The sequence below is a fragment of the Stenella coeruleoalba genome (assembly GCF_951394435.1).
Source record: "Stenella coeruleoalba genome assembly, chromosome: 6".
NCBI classification, from domain to species: domain Eukaryota; kingdom Metazoa; phylum Chordata; class Mammalia; order Artiodactyla; family Delphinidae; genus Stenella; species Stenella coeruleoalba.
This window is the reverse complement of record NC_137151.1, coordinates 43,695,188-43,707,369: the sequence shown is the minus strand read 5'-3', so window position 1 is coordinate 43,707,369 and position 12,182 is coordinate 43,695,188. Positions and strand designations below refer to the sequence as shown.

The window sequence follows — 12,182 nt, the reverse complement described above, 5'->3', positions numbered from 1 at the left end:
TTTACAATTCTTTTGTTGTTGTTATTGTTGTTTTTAATCTGTGTACTGGCTTAAGTGATCTTCAGTCTTTACTATAAATTTATTTGTCATTATTATTGGGATTTTCCCTTTCCTATAGTTTCCTGCTTCTTTTCCATTTAGAGAAAACCCTTTAATATTTCTTTTAGGATAGGTTTAGTGTTGCTTAATTCCTTCAGTTTTTGCTTGTCTGAGAAATTCTTCATCTCTCCTTCTATTCTAAATGATAATCTTTCTGGGTAGCATATCCTAAGTTGCAGGTTTTTCCCTTTCAGCACTTTAAATATATCACATCACTCCCTTCTGGCCTGCGAAGTTTCTGCAGAGAAATCAGTTGATAGACTTATGGGGGTTCTCTTTTAAATGACTGTCTTTCTCTTGCTGCCTTTAGAATTCTCTATCTTTAACTTTTGTCATTTTAATTATGATATCTCTTGGTGTGGTCTGTTTGGGTTCATCTTGTTTGGAACCCTCTATCCTTCCTGTACATGTTTCCTTCTTTGGGTGGGAAAATTTTCAGCCATAAGTTCTTCAAATACATCTTTGATCCCATTCCCCCTCTCTTCTCCATCTGAAACCCCTATTATGTGTAAGTTGGTGCATTTTATATCATCTCATATATCTCATATGTTGCTTTCATGTTTTTTCATTTTTCCAACTGCTGTTCTGACTGGGTGATTTCCATTATTCTATTTATCTTCCAGATCACTTATTCATTTCTCTGTGTCATTCTGTTGGCTATTCATTGCTCTACATTGTTTTTTATCTCAGAAATTGAATTATCTATTTTTTTTTTACTGGGTCATATTTATGGTTTCTAGTTCCTTGTTACAATGGTCTGCATTTATATCAATAACCTTTCTTAATTCAGTTAGAATTTTTATTACCTCCTTTTTGAACTTGATGTCTGGTAGACTGATAAGCTCTGTTTAATTATTTAGTCTTTTGGGGTTTTTTTGTTGTTTGTTTGTTTGTTGCAAAACATTGTATTACCAGGGCTGTGGTAGCTTGTATACAGCAGGTATTCAATACTTTCATACCAGGCACAGCCTTGTACCCCACAAATTTATCTTATAGATATTCTCAAAGGAGTAGGTGGAGAGGTACATAAAGTTTGTGAGCTTTGTGGTGAGACAGTGGCTGAACAGCCAGAGAGATGAAAGAGTGTAGGGCTGGTTAAGTGGGGAAGCAAGAAGAGAGTAATAAGAATGTTCATTTAATGAGTTTCCCCTCCACTGCCCCAACATCCCATCCCCTCCCAAACAAGTCATTCAACAATAATCATGCATTCATTTCTTTGGGGAATAAGGTAAACCTCAGATTACAGAACCAAGGCAAATAATTTTGCAGAATTAGAATGTGTTCATGCAACAAGTCACAATTCAGCTGGATTAGACTTCAACATGGAGATGACTGTGTTCCTCCAAATAACCTTCAACTTAGGAAGCTTACACTCCTCCAGTATGTGGAAGGACAATAAATACTTCCTCTTGCTCTCAGTCCCTGAGGGAAAAGTCTTCTCTCTTGATGGACCAACACTTTCTTTTTCGCTGTTCTTTTCCCTTCTCCTTTCCTTGGTTTCCGCTTTCCACAAATCTTCAGATGCAGCTGCTCATCCTGATTCCTGATGCTCGTCTCTGTAGAGGTCAAGAAAATATAGTGCTCCCATGAGTGCAAAATAAGTGTTGTGACTTAGATACCAGTCATAAGTCTCCTTCCTATTGGCCAAAGGCTGCTCACTAAACAGCTTCACCACTTGCATGGATTTGGAATCAGTAGGTCTGGCAACTTCACCAAACAACTGGGCACTCAGATGACTCATGTGAAAGGCATATTCTGAAACTGAAGACATTTCTTGAGCAGCAAGGAGAAAGAGTCCCTAGTCATGGCCTTCCTCTCCTTCACACCCCTTCTTTCAGGGGTTTTGTCTTGCTCTTTTAATTTGGAAGAGCTCCTCTGCCTTTTATTTTACTTAACTTTCTCTGTCTTTATGAATTTAGGAGAAATAGTTATCTGTTGTGTTCTTGAAGGGGTATTTTTATGTGGGAGCATCCCTATGTAGACTGTGTGTATCCAGTGTCTTTGGTGCAAGGGCTGTTTTTGATGTGGTTCCCAACCTTGTCTTTCTTCAGGGTGTGCTGGTCACTTTCAACTTGATAGGGGTTGTAGTTAGTACTGGAGGATCTAAAGTCTTCACAGGGTGTCAGGTGGACTTCCTCTCTGTTCTGTGATGGTCACTGCCCTGCCACTGCTCCCCAGTTGCCTGAGCAGAAGCCCTGAGGATTGGGATTGAACAAGCTCTGTTCTCTTTGAATGCATATTTTGCCTCAGAGAAGGGGAGTGCTGAAGTGAGATTTGTGCACTCAGAGCCCTGATTTTCTACATGTATAGGTGTCCATGGCTCAGCTCACATGCAGCCCAAGGTTGGGTCTCTTCCCCTGTTATGGGCACCCTAGATCTAGTGCAAGTTTGTGGTGTGAAGTGGGCAGGGCAAGATCATACATTAGGCTGGGGTTGGGGGTCAGTGTGTTGTGGCTGCAGGAATTGAGGTGGCTGTGGTGCTGTCAGAGGTCAGTGCCAATCATGTTGGCACTGATTGAGCTACCACCAAAGTTTGCTGCCAGTGCCCTGCCTGGATCATACCCCAGAGTCCCCCAAGCCTCCTCTGAATCCCTAGATTGAGTCTTGTCCCAAAATCTGTCTGTACAAGTTCCAGTGCCAAGCTGCAGCATAGAGTTTGTGGGGCCAGAGCATTTGCTCACCTAGGAGTAGGACTGTGGCTTGCTGACATGGTGGTTCCCAAGGTGCTCCTTGAGTAAGCACCAACAATGGTTGTCATCATCCCACACCCTGGGCCATCCCTGTATCCCTAGATTGAGTCTTTTCCCAGGGCCTGTCTGCCCCAGATCCAGGGCCAAGCTGTGGCATGGAGTGGGTTTGGCCAGAGCATTCACTCAGTTGGGAACAAGGGACCTTGGTGTGCTGGTCACAGTGGTTACTGTGGTGCTGTTTGGATAAGTGCTGACAATGGTCGCAGCTTGCTCCACCTGGACCACACCCCAGGCCCCTGGGCTATCTCTGCATAGCTAGACCAAGTCTTTTCCCAGGACCCAGGGCCTAGATCCCACACCCCACTCAGATTGGGGAGCACCTCTAGGTGGCAGCCAGCTGCCAGTACAGAGCTCTTTTTGCCGTTTGTTGACAAGCTGCACACTGTTCGTGTGCAACCGTACACTGTTTGTGAGTGGAGTCTAGGCTTTTCCAGTCCCATCTGTCTCAGTGTTTCTCCCAGCAGACAGGGGAGCTTGTATCCTCTGTGTAGGACCTTAGGACTGGGATGCCCAGTCTGTGGCTCCCCCAGGGTGAGGGTCTGCCTGAGTGGACCTTCTTTTCCTTACGGATCCTTCTCAGGGTGCAAGTCCCAACACTTTGCCTTTTTTCCATCCTACCCTGTTACATGGAAAACTTTTTTGCAGCTTTTGTTGTATAGGAGTTCTTTGCCAGTTTCCAGTTAGTTTTCTGTGAGAATTATTCCACATGTAGATGTAGTTTTGATGTGTTTGTAGGGGGAGGTGAGCTCCATGTCTTCCTCTTCCACCATATTGATTCAACCTTCTCTCAGACTTTTGAACATAGATTGCAGAATCAAAATTCACTTCCACCCTGTACTGGGTAATGTTGGGCAAATCACTTAAGTTCTCTGTGATATAGTTATACCATGAGTCATATGAAGATAATAAAATTACCTTCCTTATAGATTTTTAAAATAATGTGAATTAATATTAATAAAATGCTTAGGACAGTGGCTCACATATAGCAAGAGCTATATAAATGTTTGCTATTTTAAAATCAATTACATAGCAAGAATAAATTCCAATAAGGTATGCTTTATACCGTATAAAAAGACTGATAGAATTGTGTTTGAGTTCTCATAGACTCAAAAGAGAGAGCCAGGAGATGACTGTGTGTGTGTGTTCGCGCATGTGCATGCGTGTATGTGTATGTTTGTCTATTTTGGCTCCTTCTTTAATATTGCAACTCTAGTTCACACTCCATTTAGCTAAATGAAAGATGTTTACACTTCCTTTAAGGCTGTTGCTCTTCCAGTCCCTCTGGCAGCAGATATAAGAGAATAACATCCTGCTTTGTGTGGCCAAAGATACCTCGGCTGCAAAAATGTTGTGCTGAATGCGTCTGAGGCAATAAAGGATGGGCTGCTCTAAGACTGTATCATGTTTGAAAGAAGTTTAGTCTTTACCTATCAATTTTCCATGCAGTTAGCTATTATCCTAAAACATCCCTAAACTCCCAGAATGCAGTCAGCAGCTTCAGGAACTGGCAACATTTATAAGCTCCAAGTAAGTGGTTTCATTCTGTTGATCCCCAGTTCCAAAGGATACATGCGGGTTTTGGTCACAACTGGAAACATTTGAATTTATATTTTAAGTGGAAACCTCATTTGCCATTTTAATGTATATGAAGATTGTAACAATTTTATGGAAGGGATATCTAAGAGAGTTTTATAAAAGTTCGAGACTCAATAGGTGATTTATTCCAACATTTTCCCCATTCCTCAATGATTTAGCATAAAGGACAGTAAAACTTCTAGTATTTTCATTAGGGTTATAAAAGTAGAACCTCTTCCCTGTCCTGGTCCCAATTCGTTTCAAAATGTTTGGGAAAAGGACAGTTCTCTATAAATTAGTTCTTTTTACAATAATTATGTATTAAAACCATCCCAAAACTCAGTGACTTACTTCTGTCATAGTCTGCAGATCTCTAAAGTTGGGCTGATCTTGGCTAGGATAAGTTGGACTTGGCTCCAATATGTAGGTTAGGTTCAGGTCTACTTCACATCTCTCTTGTCTTCTTTAGACTGGCAGTAATACATATTTAAGGCATTTCCCTTCATACTGAAATACAGGAGTGTGAGAACACAAGCTCTACAGTATAAGCATATTTCAAGGGTTACGCCATACTATTCTCTAATATCCAATTTAAGTCAAGGAGTGGGAAAGTACATTCTACCCACCATAGTATTAAGCTGGGGATGGGTATAAGAAAGGAGTGAGTATTTGTTGAAAAATAATTTTGCAAGCTACACGAACAAATCTGGATAACCAACTCAGTTTTCAGAGTAAGAAGTACCAGGATGATTGTTTCCAGGGCTTGATATTGGTTCAACTTGTCTTTAAGAAGTATAGACAGGGGACCTCCCTGGTGGTCCAGTGGTTAAGACTCTGTGCTTCCATGGGATGGGGCATGGGTTCGATTCCTGCTTGGGGAACTAAGATCCCACATGCTGCAGGGCATGGCAAAACAGAACAAAACAAAAAAAGAAAAAAGAAGTACAGACACATGTACTTTGTTAAAATATACTCTCTTCTCAAGGCCCTTGGCCCACACACTCCTTGCATCACTGTAAACACTTGGTGCCAGAAAATCATCCTTGATTCATGCCTTGGGCCATAAAAACTTAAAACGGCTTCTACTCTTCTCTAAAAACTTATTCTTCAATCTTCTGGCTTCTTCCTACCACTCTTCATACCATGAAACCATAATCCATAATTATCAGAAATCTCTAAATTGCCAATCCAAATAGTTTTACTATAAGTCTTCTGAATTCAAGAAAGTTTAATGAGTTATTACTTTATGAACCATAAACTGCAATAGATGGTGGAGATGCAAGACTGAACCACAGTTATGATCTCTGCTCTCATGGAAAGTAAATATAGTTGGGAATACAGATAGGCTATTGTATATTACCATATGAAAACTTCTGTGATAACAGATGAGCAGAGCAGGAAAGGTAATGGAAGAGAGGTATCAGTAGAAGAAAATTGGGGTTCTGGCTTTAGGAAGTGATATCTAAATTGATACCGGAAAGACGGGTGTGATAAAAGGATGGGATGTGTATATGTGAGTGGGTTAGGGTTCTCTAGGCCAAAGAACCCCAAATGTATTGAAGTCAATAAATGTTAAATGCTTGAAAAAATGAAAAATATAGAATTCATTGGTTCAACTAATTTATCCTTTAACAAATATTTACTGGGTTCCTGGAATGTTCTAGACACAGTTCTAAGTGCTGGGATTCAAGCAGACAAAACATAAAACAACAAAAAATATTGTGTGTGAGATAGTAACTCTTCTGGAGAAAGTTCAAACAAGAAGGGTAATATAAGTTGTCAGAGTGAAAGATTCCATTTTAAATAAGTAGGTCAAGGAAAAGCCTCACTAAGAGATTGACTAAAGAGATGAGAGAGCAGGCATATAAAGAATTAGGTGCAGAGTACTCCATGCACAGAAAAGAGCAAGTAGTGCTTGCAGTGAAGTAGTGCTTGGTGCATTCCAGGAACAGCTAGGAGGCCTGTGTGATTGAGTAAAGTAAGGAGCAAGAGAGTGATGCAATTTGACCTATGTTTTAATAGGTTCATTCTGACAGCTTGGTGAAAAATAGGATGTAGAAAATGTGTAAGTTAGATAGTATAAATGATGTAACAAACCCCCAAATCTCAGGGGCTTAATAAAATACATGTTTGTCATTCATAACAAAACCCAATGTGGATGTTTCTGGGTGGGCAGGTTTCTTGATCACTCTCTTCCAATTAGTGACACAGGGGTCCATATTCTTTTCATCTTGCAATGGAAGGGTCTTCTGCAAAAAGACTCCACGGTTTCTGGAGAAGAGGAAGCGAGCATAAGAAATGAGTACTGCATAATTTATAACCTTGCCTTCCATGGGCTAGGATTATCCACATGGCTCCACCTATTTGCTAGGAGTCAGGGAAATTTAGTTCTTGGTTGGGCATTCACCTGCAAGTAAAACACACATAAACCTAGCCATTTCTACTATATGAAATAAGAACAAAGGAAGGAAAATCAGTTTGGAGGCTATTGCAATAATATGTGTGTGAACAGATAGGGTTTAGACTAGAAGCCTTACAATGGAAGTGGTTGTAATCTGGATATATTTTGAATATAGCACTAACAGGATATGCTTACTGATTTGATGTGGAGTGAAAAGAAAAGGGGAGAAATCAAGATTGACTTTAAGATATTTGGCCTAGGCAATAGGAAGAACTAAATGTCCATAATAGAGATGATGAAGAGTGTAGACGTTTTCTGGGAGATGATGAAGAATTGTATTTGGATTTGTTAAATTTGACTTGCCTACTAGATATTTAAGGACAGGTAAGCACTATGCAGTTGGATTTATTAGTATGCAATACATGGGACAGGTCTTGGATGGACATAAACATTTGGTGATATATAGCCTATTCATAATATTGGAAGCCATAAGTCTTGAGAAAGCTTAGGTGAAAACAGAGAGGTTCAAAAAGAAGGCTTGAAGAAGATGAAAAATCAACACAGTAAACAGAAGGAAAGCAACGATTAAGGTAGGAGAAAAACTAGCAGATGTGACACTCTGCAAGTCAAATGAAGAAAGTGTTTCAAGGAAAATATCATGACCCATAATGTCTGTTGCCAATGATAGGTTCAATAAAGTGAGATCTAAAAATTAGCTGTCAGATTTGGGTCTGAAGGTCATTGATTTCCAGTTCTGGTAGAAAGGTGGGTGTAAAAGCCTGATTGGAGTGGGTTCAAAGAAAAAGAAACATTGGAGGCAGCGAATATAGACACCTTTTTGGTGAGTTTTGCTGTAAAGAAAAATAGAGAAAGGGACTAGTAGTTATAGGGCAAAATAAAAAGAAGCATTCACTTGTTTTTAGATAAAATTGTGGGCAATTAAGTGCATGTTTGTATGTTATCAGAAATGATCCAGAATGCTGAGGAAAAGTTCATAATTAAAAAGAGGAGAGAACTGGTGGTGTGAGATCCTTCATTATACAAGAAGGTATGAGATCTAATGCATAAGTAAAGGGTCTGGCCTTAGCCAAGAGCATAGAAAGAAGAGGAAACATTGAGTAGATGGGGGTGGGTGAATAAATATGGCAGTCGGAGTCCCAGGAGGTCTTTTCCAATTGCTTCAGTTCTTGCACTAAAATAGGAAGCAAGGTTGTTATCTAGGTGAGTGATGATGGAGGATGAGTTGCTGAAAACTGAGCAAAATAAATAGTCATTTAGGAATGTGAAAGAATGAAAGCACTAGAGGAAAGTAGTGTGATTGCCTGACAACATTAAGGGCCCACTTGAGTTTAAATTAATTAAGATTGAGGCTTTGCCAATTAAGTGCCAGGAGGAGAGAAGAGGGCAAGAGAAATGAGAATATATGTAAGGAAATGATTATGATAATGGGCCATGGAATTAAGCCAGATATGATAATAAGGATTTAGGGGAGTGAGGAAAAATGAAAACATGGTGGGATGTTTGAATGTGTCGAAGAAGTTGGAGTTGAGAAACTAGCTGTAAGTCTATGCCATGGTGCTGCAAGAGTGAGAGATTCTGAATTGATATTATGGAAAGAGTTGAGTTATTGGTAACAGCAAGGTCTAACATACGACGTTAGGAGTGGGTGACTGAAAAAAGGCAGAGGCCAAAATCATTGGAAGGGAGCTCAAGACATGGAGACACTAGGGTATCAGTAGGATCATCTATGACTATGTGGATACTGAAATCCTCAGAAATTACATCAGGAGTGTTATTGAAAAAAATGACAAGCTTACAAATTAAACTTTTAAGCAAGGAGGGAGAGGGACCCATTTCATCTGTTAAAACAAAAAACAAAAAAACCTATAACATGGAGGGGTACTGGGTGAGATAGTCAGATGATCTGAGTCTCAAAGCTGGGTGTTTTCTGGAAGAAAGGAGAACCCACCACATTCTAGAAGGGAGCTGACTTAACTCTCAATTGTTTAAGGAAGTAACTGAAATCTTGTCTTCCTGATGAATCCAAGAGCCACAAAGCCTGTTAGTTTCTTACCTGTAATCTTCAATATTTTCAGTTTAGAATGTAGTGTTATATATGCCTATATCAATATATTCTATCACATGAGCATAATACCACACCACAATTGAGAGAGTCACCATCCTGAGTTCAAAGTCCAGTTCTATTTGTGACCGGCAATTTACTTCACTTCTCATGTCTCAGCCCCCTTTCAAGTAAAAGTGAAGTAATAATAGTACAAAGCTCAGGGGTTGTTATGAGGACTCAGTAAATTATGTAAAGCCAATGAAGCAAATGCTAAGTTAACTTACACAATATTGAGTTTGCAGACAATTTAATAGTTTAACATACATTGTGAATTTTTAAGAGAGAGCTGTATTATCTGAAATAGAAGAGATTTGAATCCACACAGATACACATTTGAATTCAGATTTGAATTGAATTCTTACCAGTTATGCCATATTGGGCAAGTTATTTAATCTTTTAAAAATAGACGCATCTATAATATCTATTTTACAGAGTTGATGAGAGTGAGACGGCTTAGAACACAGAGGCTAATTCTTATTTCATGTATGAACTACATTAGTAAGTTTGTCACTTGATATGTATTATAACATGTAAAGCATATGTTTTAATTAGATAAAATAATATAATTAATAATCTAGCAGGTTACACAGAACCTTCAGTGGGGGCATATATAAGTAATGATGGAGTGTAAAAATAGTGATTAAACATTATTGATTTGAATATTATCACAGAAGCATTTCTGGCTAAAATTTTTGTCTAAATTATAGATAAGCTATCTATAAGTCATATAATTTCCTACCTGGGGGTCCTACTTCACTGAAAAGAAAAAAAGTTTATTGTGGTACTCCATCTTCTTTTTTGTACTCCCTGTTCCATGTGCCTCAACAGTAAATAGCATAATTAAAAATATATTTTAATGGATGTAAACTTATCCTTTATCCAGATTAAATCCTTGTTAACTCTGGGATGAACAACTGGTTTCTTTCTTCTGACAGGGAATTATGTCCTAAAAATATCCATCAGTCTACAGCCCCTCCTCCATCTCCTGTAACTATCCCTTTGTTCTGAGCAGTGGTTCCATTATACACTGCTGGAGTATGTATGACACCAACACCTGGAAACACTTTCTTATTCAGGAGTCGAGTGTTAAGGCTTTGAAGGCTCAAGAGTTCAGTGGATGTTTATGAGAAGAAATCTGAAGGACACACCACTGGCCCCTAGTGTGATAGAGCTGTTTAGATACTATCCTCATTTTTGGACTGAAACTTCAAGTATATACAGTTGAGGAAAACTGGGACTTCTCTGAGTTTTATTCTATGAAATAACAGGAATAATTGTTATGACAAAAACATAATGGCTAAAAAAATGACTGGAAGCTATTCTGAAGAAGTAGTTTTCATGTCTCAATAAAATAATCCAGGAAGGATTAGAGGTGAATTCTTTAAGACCACAATGTTTCTCACTCTTATTAGCACTTTGTAATTTAACTATCCTGCTTGGAACTGCACAAAGATGACTTGCAGTATGGATAATGTATAACTTTAGCGTTCAGTAATCACATGTATTATCAGACAATACATAATGTTATTTGTGTTTTATATTTTAAAGTGGCATAGAAAGTACTGAGTAAAAGAATTCATCAGAAGTGTTGACAAGATTTTTAATTCCTTCTGTTTCCTTTGGTATTTTTCTTAAATAGGATATATAAGCAATGTAACCCATATGTAAAACACACCTCAGTTTATGTTTATTCTGCTTTTTTTATTGCACATTTGAAAATTAATAATTCAATGTTCTAATATTAGCTGTCATCTTAGCTGTGATAAAATTAATAATTCATCAAAATGATATCAAATGGTGCCTTTTTTGTTCTAGATGAGGAGTCCTTTCAGCTTTGAGAAACTGCAACTGGTAAATCTATTTCTTTTATTTTAGGTGAAATATTTAAACATTTAAGCTATAATTTTAATGTTTTAATTTTAAATATATAAATCTGCATATATCACAAGTGATGCTGAAAAAACCACCTTTCTCTTGTTATAGTTGGTTGTTCCTGCCCTTGCTCATTTCTTGGCAGATAAGCATTCTTTAGAAAAAAGCACAATAAAAGTGTCATGTTTTGGAAAAGTTGAATATAAATGATTTCTTCTTGGGTTCTGGTCAATGTTGTGCTCTGCCTTTTACAGGCTAGAATTCACTGCAGTGAGTGATGGATACGTCAGAGTTTGAAACTTTTTTTCTGAGAATAATTATATATTTTCTGAGAAAAGGACTTTTTGTGAATCTATTTATTTGAATGTACTTTAAGTTAAAATATTGTGATCTTAAAATATTTTCAGTTAAAAATGTGATTTTTAAAATACTTGCTTTAAAATACTTGCTTTCAAGAGTCTTCATATTTTTCCTCATTTTTTTTTTTTTGCCGTACACGGGCGTCTCACTGTTGTGGCCTCTCCTGTTGCGAAGCACAGGCTCAGCGGTCATGGCTCACGGGCCCAGCCACTCCACGGCATGTGGGATCTTCCCGGACTGGGGCACGAACCCGTGTCCCCTGCATTGGCAGGTGGATTCTCAACCACTGCACCACCAGGTTAGCCCTTTCCTCATTTTTTTAAGGAGAGAAACTCTTTCCAATTTATAGTTATTGTTTTGGGGATCCTAGGATTGGAAGTGATAACAGTTTATTAAAATCCCACCTGGGGCTCCCTGGTGGCACAGTGGTTGAGAATCTGCCTGCCAATGCAGGGGACATGGGTTCGAGACCTGGTCTGGGAAGATCCCACATGCTGTGGAGCAACTAGGCCCCTGAGCCACAACTACCGAGCCTGTGCTCCGCAACAAAAGAGGCCATGATAGTGAGGGGCCTGTGCACCATGATAAAGAGTGCCCCCTGCTTGCCGCAACTAGAGAAAGCCCTTGCACAGAAAAGACGACCCAACACAGCCAAAAATAAATAAATAAATAAAAATGTTACCATTCTTTAAAAAAATCCCACCTGTTTCATTCCCACATTTTTGTGGGGGAAGGGAGAGTCACCAGGAGGCATTTGTGGTGTAGAGCAAAAGACTACACAGCCCAGAATTCACATAAGACCCTATATAATTCCAATATAAGTGGTCCACTCAGGGTGATGATCTATCCCAACTGGACTAGATTACCCCAACATTGTTCTTAATACTAGTAGTAAACATTAAAAGTGCCCCCTTTAACTCTTGAACGTGTTTGTTTGGGTTTGGATGATAATACGGTCACCGTACCCATAGACCACATTTTGAGAAACACACAATCCTTG

At 38.8% G+C, this 12,182-nt stretch overlaps 1 protein-coding gene and 1 pseudogene across 10 annotated transcripts in view; both read right to left on the bottom strand.

Moving 5' to 3' along the window:
* Positions 1-1,452: 1,452 nt before the first annotated feature.
* On the bottom strand, positions 1,453-1,870 carry LOC307188402 (small ribosomal subunit protein mS33-like; annotated as a pseudogene). Its single transcript has one exon. The product of its transcript is annotated as a small ribosomal subunit protein mS33-like (transcript).
* Positions 1,613-12,182, bottom strand: part of LOC307187576 (uncharacterized protein) — a 791,299-nt gene continuing 780,729 nt past the window's right edge. For 8 of the 9 annotated variants that reach the window (XR_013828646.1, XR_013828647.1, XM_079923799.1 and 5 more), the window contains one exon: positions 6,596-6,695. The gene's annotated coding sequence lies outside the window, so the exon portion shown is untranslated. Of the gene's footprint in view, positions 1,656-4,775; positions 4,932-6,595; positions 6,696-12,182 lie in introns of those variants that run through there. The other variant, XM_079923801.1, reaches the window with a different exon arrangement.